At 30.7% G+C, this 9278-nt stretch overlaps 1 long non-coding RNA gene across 1 annotated transcript; it reads right to left on the reverse strand.

The window, feature by feature from the left end:
- Positions 1–1622: 1622 nt before the first annotated feature.
- Positions 1623–9074, reverse strand: LOC111707217 (uncharacterized). Its single transcript, XR_002766395.1, has 3 exons — positions 8988–9074; positions 5264–5327; positions 1623–1689 (listed from the first exon to the last, which is right to left on the reverse strand). It is a non-coding gene; the product is annotated as an uncharacterized LOC111707217 (long non-coding RNA).
- Positions 9075–9278: the final 204 nt, after the last annotated feature.

The raw sequence follows: 9278 nt of genomic DNA on the forward strand, positions 1-9278 counted from the left end.
CACATAAATAGTATTTCATAAAACAAATATTGGAATCTACAAAACTGACCAACACCAATCATGAAACCGGGTTTCTGATACACTGGGTTTCATGACGATACTTTATCTTAAGTTTCGGCTCTGAAATATTTATATCTCCAGTTCAACATTAGATGCAAATCTGGACCTTGTACTTTACCGACAGCAACCTACAGATTTAATATCTGCAAAACTCTCCGCCGACGGTTGTTCCGCTCTGCAGGCGGTTGTTTTTCTGCTTTGCTCCGTGAAATCTGTGTAGAACTTTGCCTCGTGAAATCTGTGTAGAACTTTGCCTCGTGAAATCTGTGTAGAGCTTTGCTCTGTGAAATCGGTGATAAGTTTGCTCCAGGATATCTGTGTGGAGCTTTGCTCCGTAAAATATATGTGTAGTTTTGCTCTTTAAAATCTGTGTGAAGATTTGCTCTGTGAAATCTGTATGAAGCTTTGCTCCGTGAAATCTGTGTGGAGCTTTGCTCTGTGAAATCTGTGTGGAGCTTTGCTCTGTGAAATCTGTGTGGAGCTTTTCTCTGTGAAATCTGTGTGGAGCTTTTCTCTGTGAAATGTGTGTATGGAGCATTGCTCCGTGAAATGTGTGTATGGAGCATTGCTCCGTGAAATGTGTATGGAGTTTTGCTCTGTGAAATCTGTGTGGAGCTTTGCTCTGTGAAATCTGTGTGGAGATTTGCTCTGTGAAATCTGTGTGGAGCTTTGCTCTGTGAAATGTGTATGGAGCATTGCTCCGTGATATGTGTATGGAGTTTTGCTCTGTAAAATCTGTGTGGAGCTTTTCTCTGTGAAATCTGCCTGATTTATTCTTCCTAAATACCATCCTAGGATTCAAGAACAAGATTGAGAGAATGGTAAAAGTACAAAACTCTTTTAACCGATCCACCCAGAAATATGTTGTAAATGATGTCAAAAAACAAACAAATAAAACAGAAAACCGGTTCTAGTTTTCTTAAACTTAATTTATTTATATAAAAGTACCAATTTTTTCTCTATTACAGTAACATTTACATAAAATAAAGTGGGGTTCGATTGTAAAATGAATTATTGAAATGTAAAAAATTAAAATCCGATCAGAATCGAGACACAAGGGAATCAACTACTTGTATTTTGGAGGCATCTGGTATATACAAAATTATTACTTTTATTAAGAATAAACCATTTAAATAATTATACATGAAGACAAGCTTAAAATTATACATATACATATCTATATGTAAATATCAAATATGTTGCATTAATGGTACATTCGTTAAAGTTGTGTGAATACAGGGTGTCCCACGAATCATGAGAGTTGCTGAATATTTTAAAATGTCTTCTTCCATAATTTTTTAAGTTGTTTGATACCGAAGAAAATAATAATAAACATTATATGGCAGTTTTATTATAGTAAAATTGATCTCAGATTAAAATATATTGGAGCAAAATATTTTTCTACCGAACTAAACTGCGAAAAGTCTTTAAATCTTATCCAGTATTTGGAAGACGACATTCTAAACTATTCATCAACTGTCATGTTTCGTGTGACACCCTGTATGTAAAAGTGTCCTTTTTAAATTTTACAATCTAAATTGTCAAAGTTGAGTTGCTTCGAACGAAAATAAAAAATAAAAAATACTAACCTTTAATATCCATAGCAACGTCAAGTCGTAGCGAGGGACACTGAAAATATAAACTTGTTTATTTAAAGAATTCGTTAAACCTCGTCACATTTTCTTGCTGTGAACCTTTAAAGCACATCCTCACAGTAGTGAATGCAAAGATTTAAAGGATTTATCATTGTTGTTTTCTATTTTTATACTGAGTGTAATTTTATATACTACGTCATTATATACAGGGGTAAACATTTTATATATTACGTCATTTTACATTATATACAGGGGTAACCATTTTATATATTACAGCATTACACATTGTATACAGGGGTAAAAATTTTATATATTACATCATTACACATTATATACAGGGGTAAACATTTTATATATTACGTCATTACACATTATATACAGGGGTAAACATTTTATATATTACGTCATTACACATTATATACAGGGGTAAACATTTTATATATTACGACATTACACATTATCAAGGAAAACTATATATAAGGATATGTTTTGCGAAGCAAAACTATTTATATAGTTTTACATAGTGTTCGAGAATCAGGGTTATATACAGGGGTTAACATTTTATATATTACGTCATTACATATTATATACAGGGGTAAACATTTTATATATTACGTCATTACACATTATATACAGGAGTAAACATTTCATATATTACGTCATTACACATTATATACAGGGGTAAACACAGTATATATTACATCATTACACATTATATACAGGGGTAAACATTTTATATATTACGTCATTAAACATTATATACAGGAGTAAACATTTTATATATTACGTCATTACATATTATATACAGGGGTAAACAGAGAGCAGAGGAATTATTTTAGTTACGAAATCTTATTAGAATAAACTGTTGTATACAATTATTTAAGAGGCCGGACGAAAAATTATCAAAAATTCTTCTTTAAACTAACTTATTGTTTTCGAACATACATAAACATATTTTTATTTATTTACCCTTATTGTAGTAATTTGTACTTATTTATAATAATATGTTACTAATTTGTAATAATTTTTTACTCATTTGTGTTACCAGAAGTAATTTAGAAAAGAATTAAAACTTTATGACTATGTTTAACAATTCTTTCATAAAAACTTTTTCGGTTTATCAATGAGGGTACTTGAACTTTTTTAGATTTATGTACTTTGCAAAATCTTTGCAATTTTATAAAATTGCAAAGTTCAGTCAAGTTCTTCAAGTTGATGATACTATAAAGAAATTCAGTATGTGATATAAATAAAGATGTAGAAATGGCCAATTCTAGTTTTTTTTCAAACAATTTTCCAACTAATTCTCATTTACGAGGGAAATTAATTATATTTTTTAAAGGATTTTGGAAAATTAATAAACTCTGATTAATTTCGTTCAATTTTTATTTTTATTTCTAACCGAGGTTTCTGTACAGAAATTTTGAAACTTTAATTACAGAGTTACTGCTAATTATGTTCACCATAACAACACAATATTTCAGTTCTTATATATGTCTTGGCTCCTTGATTTAGTTAGAAATGCCGCCGAAATATCTTCAAATCGTCCATGCTAACGGTAACCTAATTTGTATTCAAAATGTATTATAAAAGTGTTTTGATTTTGCTCTGGCTATGTATTCGGGATGAGATCTCACTTAGATAGAGTAGAGATCGATTAAGGGCTTTTTAGATAGTCAATAGCTTGTTTGATAGAAAGCTACGCTTGTGGGCCAGGTGGGTTGTGTCCTGGTTGACTTTGATTGCGGGTAGATTGTACCTGGAATGATACAGTTTGAGACGAAGTTTTAAGAGTCTGGCATTTACTACAGCTACAGATAAAATACGCAAAGTTATTACTAAAATCCGCAAAAATATTACAATTAAAGTACACAAGTTTTTTAAAATTTAATTTAATGAAAATGTATTTTATTTTAAAATAAAAGACTTTTTACCATTGAATTATGCAGTTTTTGATCATAGAACATTTTAGGAGCTGTGCAGTTTTGGGAATTAATTTCAATTTAAAATTGCACGATTTTTAACTTTTTAAATAAAAAAATTTACAATTTGATATATTTCATCGGCATCAAGGTTGTATAATAAGCTGGGTTACTGTCGATGCGCTCCAAAGTACGGAAAATGTCGTCGTAGATAGTTAAAAACCTAATATATGACGTCACTTTTATATTGGGTTTTATTTATCTATCTTAGGAGACGACATTTCTCGTACAATGGAGCGCATCGAGAGTAACCTACCTTATTATCTTATGGACATAATGGACATAATGGACATAATGGACATAATGGGCTGAATGTACATAATGGACTAGATGGACATAATGGACATAATGGAAATAATGGACATAGGGGACATAATGGACATAGTGGACATAATGGATATAATGGACATAGTGGACATAATGGACATAATGGACATAATGGGCTGGATGGACATAATGGACTAGATGGACTAGATGGACATAATGGACATAATGGACATAATGGACATAATGGACATAATTGACAAAATCTGTTTTTTTGATTTGCCTGAAAACTATTTTGAGAATAATTTTGAATATGCTATCAATGTATATAATTTTGATAACTGATTATGTTCCATTGTGGTTTTTCATACATTTGTACACATCAGGAAAACATTTAAGAATCATCAGAATTAAACATGTATAAACCTGGGAAAATGACATTCAAAGATGTCGATGTGGATTGGTCCTTGCCATCTTTGAATTGATGATTACTTGAATTTACGCGAACAGTCTCTTTAGCTTTCCAGGCATGGTGTTTGATTTAGCATTCCATTCAGTTTCAAACGTTTATAACATCAGATTGCAAAGATATTTGGATTCGAACATTCTTGTTTAACTTGAGACAAGTAGTCATATTTGACTATTCTAGTTTTCTTTGAATAAGTAACAAAGATCCTCCAAACCAGATGAAACTTTTTTTGTTCATTTTTTTTAAATGACAAATATATGGAAATGAACATCGTTTTTTTGAACGAACGAAATTATTGAGAACGAACGAAAGTTTTCGTGTAAGGGTTGTCGTTCAAAAAAAAACGAATTACAGAAGAACGAAATGGATTGTTCAGAAAAATGAAAAATTATCGTTTTTTTTTAAAACGAGCGAACGAAAAAAACGATCTAAAGTCATTCAAACGAACATGAGAAGACGAAAATTTTTTACTTTAAGTAAAAATTTTCAAAAAATTTGGATAAAACAATGATCGTTTTCTATTGAACAAACGGTTTTTTGGAGCAAACTTTTTTAAAAGCCATAGTTTTTTACAGAAAAAAAACAAACAATTTTTTCGTACAAATTTTTTGAAAAAAAACTATCGTCTTTTTACTGAATGAACGATTTAATTGAACGGACGATTCTGAGGAAGGAACGAGTTAACTGAATGACGATTATATTGAACGATCATTCAGTGAGAAAACGAACGAAATAGATGGGAAAAAAACAAGAATTTTTAGAACGAACAAAATAATATTTTAATAATTGAAAAAAACGAACGATTTAGGTTGTTCACGAACGATGAACGAACAAATGAAAAATGTCTAATATGCCCATCTCTACAAATATATAAATGTTAGATAATGTTATACCTGGGTACGGTGTCAACCATCCCCATCTCTGAGGAAGGTCCCTCTTCTACCGATAGATTCATACCTGAAAATAAATTCAATTTTGTTTCAGAAAAAAAATTGTATTTTCGCATGTTAGAATTCCAATCTAATCCTTATGCACGACGTAACATTTGTGTAGATTTTAATTCAAGAAATTCGAAAAAAAATGAAGAATATGAAGAAACCAAATAAAATAATATTTCATAACAAAAATATTGATATCCACAAAACTGCCTAACCCCATTCGTAAAACCTGAATTCCAAAACTGGTTTTCATAACAATACCCTGTCTTAAGATTTTGGCTATATGTGTTTCATTTTTGACAGTACGATTTGTGAACTAAAACCCTGTATCACACATTAGACAAAGCGCGTTTAAAGACACGCCAGAAATTGATAAAAACGATGGGTCCCATGCATGGAATAATTATTAAAGGCTGTTAAAGATTAAATTATTTGAATTTGATGTGTTTATAGGCATAATTACTCATAATTTTGCTTTACAGAACAATTTCTTATGTAACTTGGATTTATATTATATAAACACTTTTGTTCCTTGTTGATTGTTTGTTTTGATAATACACTGATGGATTTGCAGGGTTTAACATTTGATGGATTTAGGAAGTGCGCAAAATCTGGTTCAGAGATAAAGAATATATATATTGAGAGAACAGAATCAATTATAAGTTTTGACAATTGCAAAGTTGAGAATGGATTTATTTCAAATCTTTTTATTGGATGAAGAGAGACAAATAATCAATTTTTTAAGTTAATTGCAACCAATTACTCCCATAAACCCATCTTTATTTAATGTCTTTATTCCTTTGCCACCTGATAGTGCAAATCTTTGATATTTCAAACTTTGACTTATTGATGTAGCAAAATTTAAAGTTTGAAATATCTAAGGTCCACAGCTTCAGGTAGCAAAGATACAGAAATGATAAAAATAGAGTTTGCGGGGAGTAATCAGTTTCTTGTCCAACCTAAGGCCATCGAAGTTTATATCAACACAAAAAATATATTAAAAGTTGTCTGCATTGTATGGATATGAACGCAGACCATTGTATATGGCATATCCCATGCAATCCGTAATAACGTTTTCAACTCCAAAATCAAAGAAGTAAAAAAAATTAATTAATTAATTACGTTGCACAGTCATTTTTGTTTACCTCTATATATATTAATATTTCTCTAGATCTCCCAAAACTGACTAGTTATTTATTAATAACCCGCGGGCATAATCATATGTTCAGAGCTGGGAACTTAAGAATGGATAACCTTAAATCCAAACTACTTAATCCGAATATCGACTGTGGAAACTTTTAATTTTGGTCCTTAATCCACTTTTTTTCTCTCTCTTAAGATATCCGGACATTATTTTCTCCAATGAGAGTGCAGGAATAAAGTTCGTAAATTGTATTGACCAATGACAGCCTTGAAAATAGATTCTATCCCATGAGAGAAATCCGCAATTTCTAACAAATAAAGAATTTGTTGTCGGCCATTTTGTAAATTAATCAGTGAAGAAAAATATTTAATAATACGTTTGAGATTCTTTTTTAACCACTTTTTACTAATGAATTAATAAATAAATGGGTGAGAAATTAAGTTAAGGTCCTTCCAGTCAAGAAAGCGAACCAACCTTACGTTCTTAGAATCCAATTTGTTCATTTAAATATTTAATCTCGAGACTAACATAATCTCGAGACTATGTTATAGTCTCGAGATTAGCGAAAAGAGAGGATCAAGCATTAATCCTGATATCCACCATTCTAAAGTTCCCAGCTCAGAGCTGAAAACTTAAGAATAAGATATCCTAAATCCCAATTACTTAATCTGAGTATCCAATGGGCACACTTTTGATTTTCTTCTTAAACCGTTCTTTCTTGGATAGAGTAGAGAAAAATCAAAAACCGCTTTTTTTGATTTAGAGAGTCCCTCGGCCCTCCCGTTTCTGTATATAATCTTAAATGGCGCGCAAAATTTCAAATTTATCGGCTTCATATATGCGACTCTGAATGGTTGAATTTTATACACTTTTCAGGATACATAGAAGTACAAGATTAGGTTAGTCTCGATATTAAGAAAAAGAGAGGATCAAGCATTAATCTCGATATCCACCATTCTAAAGTTTTCAGCTCTGGACATTGCGCATTAACAGATTTTGTTTTATAATAATTTTTATTTTATTTGCATGCTTGTTATTGACTGTTTAAAGAGAAATTATTCCAGAAATAAAAAATAATAAAAATAAAGATTATGGGGCGTTAAATTGATATTTTTAAAAAGAACGAAATATTTAAAAGATTGGAACAGAACATTATAAATAAAAGGGACCGTTCACTTATTTTGGTAACTTGAGGGTAAACTAAATTAGATATTCATTGTTTTTAGTCTTACTTTATTAAAGAAAAACTGTGGCCAGAGTTATAAAAGTCAATTTTTCGTTCAGAATTTTAGCGCAAAGATATGATACCTTTGTTTTTACACTATTTGATTCATTCTGTCATAGTTAAAAGTTATGGATTAAAAAGATTTTCAAATACTAGATTAAATTCTGGTATCTAATAGTTAATTGTAAATTTATAAAAAAAAAATTCTAAGTTATTTAAAAATTGTCTATTTTCAAAATATAACTTATTTCAAACATTTGACGGATTAATACGTTTTCAGCTACTTCCCTGGAAAACCCAGAGTTGGAATCAAGGAACCGGTTTGACGGAGAGAGAAAGTCGTCTTTGTATAATCATGTTAAATCATGTTTAAACGCGAAAACCGTTATTTCCTTGTTAATTCTATAAACAAAAGTTTTTATTTTATTCTAAATAAAGACTGCAGACACATCGTCATCATGTCATCGAAATGTGATAATTTTAGATTTTTGTATATCTGTTGTTTCTGAAAAAATCGTTTAAATAATGTATAAGCAAAGGTATCGTACCTTTGCGCTTGAATTCTAAACGTTAAATCGGCTATTTCTCTAGCCATAGTTATCTTTTAAAAGTAAGACTAATATCAATGAATAATTACTTTTAGGCTATCTAGTTTACCACGAATTACTCAAATAAGTAAAAGGTCCCATTAAAAAAACACACGAGAAACTAATGAATCATTCAAAAGTTTTGAATTACTCTGAAATGGCTAATCAAAGAATTTGGAAACTCCAATATTTTCAAACATACCAGTTTAAACATAGATTTCAATAAATTCGAATCAAAAAAGAAGGTACTGCAGACGCTTGTTTTTTCAATCATGTATCACATTAATTTTAAGGAGGTTCATTTCTCTCTATCAATGAAACCGGAGTTTTCAGTTTTGTATTTACCAACCTGGAGATATGTTTTCAGTGTTGTATTTGGCAACCGGGAGATATGTTTTCAGTATTGTATTTACCAACCTGGAGATATGTTTTTAGTATTGTATTTACCAACCTGGATATATGTTTTCAGTGTTGTATTTACCAACCTGGAGATATGTTTTCAGCATTGTATTTACCAACCTGGATATATGTTATCAGTTTTGTATTTACCAACCTGGAGGTATGTTTTCAGTATTGTATTTACCAACCTGGAGATATGTTTTCAGTGTTGTATTTACCAACCTGGAGAAATGTTTTCAGTGTTGTATTTACCAACCTGGAGATATGTTTTCAGTATTGTATTTACCAACCTGGAGATATGTTTTCAGTGTTGTATTTACCAACCTGGAGATATGCCTGGAGATTACCCTTTTCTAAAACGGAAACTGATCATTATAATCTGCAAATAGGTTCTTATTAATTTCTGAATTATCAATTAATACTATTTATGTTATTGTTCAAACAGAAATAAAAAATCAAAAACAGTTCTCTACGGCTTAGCTTAAACAGACCATAGATTGAATTTTAGTCTAAATCACTCTATCCCCGTAGTAAATTTGAATTCGACCAGGACCTGCCCAGTTTGAACCAGCCTGCCAGATAACAGCGTGTACTGACCCGATCCTATGGTACAGT

The sequence above is a fragment of the Eurytemora carolleeae genome, unplaced genomic scaffold (genome assembly GCF_000591075.1).
Source record: "Eurytemora carolleeae unplaced genomic scaffold, Eaff_2.0 scaffold591, whole genome shotgun sequence".
NCBI lineage: Eukaryota > Metazoa > Arthropoda > Copepoda > Calanoida > Temoridae > Eurytemora > Eurytemora carolleeae.